Source organism: Triticum dicoccoides, chromosome 7B (genome assembly GCF_002162155.2).
Source record: "Triticum dicoccoides isolate Atlit2015 ecotype Zavitan chromosome 7B, WEW_v2.0, whole genome shotgun sequence".
NCBI lineage: Eukaryota > Viridiplantae > Streptophyta > Magnoliopsida > Poales > Poaceae > Triticum > Triticum dicoccoides.
In genome coordinates this window covers 164,104,726-164,107,218 of record NC_041393.1, presented here as the reverse complement: position 1 = coordinate 164,107,218, position 2,493 = coordinate 164,104,726, and the positions used below count along the sequence as shown (strand labels likewise).

The following is a 2,493-nucleotide window of genomic DNA, read 5'->3' as shown; positions in this document are numbered from 1 at the left end:
GCATGAAAGAAAGGATATCATCTAGATATGCAACTTCTCTCAAGTGTATAAGATTCTAGGTAGACGAAATCATGATGATATATATCTACAAAGAAGGATGTACACCCGAAATAGTTACAACACGAAGGAACAAGATATCCAAAAGGAAGTCATACATATACCAATAAGATATTTGCTTAGAAGCATAGCACATGGCTAGATATGGTCTTATTGTATATAAATGAATTCCTACCACACAACCATCAAAGACATCACAACTAGCAACATGAGATTATCGTTGAGATGCTTTGAGAAAGGAAACAAGTATCACAAGATGGAATGAATAGCATGCCGGATGCAACCTACACAAGGTTGAATGAAAGAAAATAATGCATGAAAAGATACTTGTTACCGAGATATCATTGGAAGGATGTAGAAGAAACCAATTGAAGGTAGATAGTGGTTCATTGATCATCCTAGCTTGACTACAATAAGCACATGGTGACAACACCTTCCTTGTGAGTGAGCCGAGCATCCAATGCATCTCCAATTGTTCCTAGAACAACAACACAAACAAATGGTACCCAACCTCATTGGGACCAAAGAGTTAGAAACACCAATACATAGGACAAACTCCACATACATATGTGCATATATATAGGGTGGGTATATTCTACAACTGATTGTAGAATAATATTCTACAATAGGCAAGCCCCTATATAAGGTAGTTTTGAATTGGAGACCGACCCGACCAGGCAACACCTGCCCGGATCTCGAAAACAGATCCCCCGACCAAGCACCCTCGGCCCCGACCCCGGCCGCACTGGCGACAGCGGCACTCCCAGTGGCCGCCGCCACCGCCGCAGCCACCTCCTCAAGGGATCCTCCTTCCCCGACACCCTCCAAGGCTACCCCGCTCTCGGTAGCCCTCTCCGTGGCGAGCCCCACTTCCCCCTCGTCCACCGCCGCCGGCGTCGGTGGTGCGACGACCCCCTCCCACTTCCGGCATAGCGCGTGGAATGGCGCGGGAAGCTACCGCGACAGCTGCTGCACGGCGCCGCCGACGGAGGCGCCGAGGTCTGACTCAGCCTGCCCAAGTCGGCCGCTGATCTCCATGAAGGACGCGACGACCACGGCCGGGAGGTCGACGCTGACCGCGAAGGGGGCAGCGGGGAGCTCAATGTCGAAGGGGAGGAGCTTGAGCGGCGGGGTGGGCCACGGGAGCTGCGGCGTCTGCACATGGAGTTGGAGGAGCAGCCCCAAGGCGCCCTGCGCGAGGCGGTAGGCCAGGTCCTGCCCGATCCGCTGCACGCCCACCAGCGCGTCCAGGGAGATCTCCATGGATGGCGGCGGTACGGGGCGCCGGGCGGAGGCGCGCCCCGGTGTAGTGGATTAGCTCGAGCAGCGGCGAAATAGATTGGTAGTAGCCTGTGTATCCCTACCATCGAGGTGTTCGACGGGAAGTACAAAGGTAGCAGTAATGAGAAGTACATATAATATTTAGGTAGAAGTACAGAGCAGTACAACATGCGAGCGAGGAAGTACCTGCTGAGAATTATTCCTGCTCGGGAGGCAGTACCATAGTTACACTGAGAGAAGTACCGAGTAGTTTGAAGTAGCAGTACAGGGTGTCCTTTATGCTAATTTGGTACTCATCTTTTGCAGCTGCTACTTGGAGCTGTGGAATTAGCAAGCTTAGGGAAATGCAAAAAAGGTTCTCTGTAGTGAAGAGAAGCAGCAGTGCAGATAAAAATGCAAAACTAGCCTTAATAAAAATTGTGTAATTGAGAAGTACAAACCCTATAAGATCAAGAAGTACAAAATTGATGGTCCCAAGAAGTACAAGATACATGTCGAAGGAAACTGACTTATGTAAAATAATTTACGAGCAATACAATTTAATCATTTTGAGTAATACAAAAAAAATTATTGCAGAGCAGTACGAAACTCATATTCTACGGGTGCTGGGTTATTACGGGTTCCAACCTCAAGCATAAGCGCGAGCTCCTTCTCCAGCGAGAGGTGCGAGGGTAAAATGTACTTCTCTTCATTGTGGCATTCTGTGGCATTCTTTTTACTCTGGCGGGCGGCTAGGAGATTGAATGAAATTTTGACCTCCTGAGTGGAGAATTACGGGAAGTACAAAGGTAGCAGTAACAGGAAGTACATACAATATTTAGGTAGAAGTACAGAGCAGTACAACATGCGAGCGAGGAAGTACCTGCTGAGAATTATTCCTGCTAGGGAGGCAGTACCATAGTTACACTAAGAGAAGTACCGAGTAGTTTGACGTAGCAGTACAAGGTGTCCTTTATGCTAATTCGGTACTCATCTTTTGCAGCAGCTACTTGGAGCTGTGGAATTAGCAAGCTTAGGGAAGTGCCAAAAAGGTTCTCTATAGTGAAGAGAAGCAGCAGTGCAGATAAAAATGCAAAACTAGCCTTAATAAAAATTGTCTAATTGAGAAGTACAAACCCTATAAGATCAAGAAGTATGAAACTGATATTCCCAAGA

General features: G+C 47.8%; 1 pseudogene; it reads right to left on the bottom strand.

Moving 5' to 3' along the window:
- Positions 1 to 306: 306 nt before the first annotated feature.
- Positions 307 to 1,320, bottom strand: LOC119338772 (annotated as a pseudogene).
- Between the last annotated feature and the right edge of the window lie 1,173 nt (positions 1,321 to 2,493).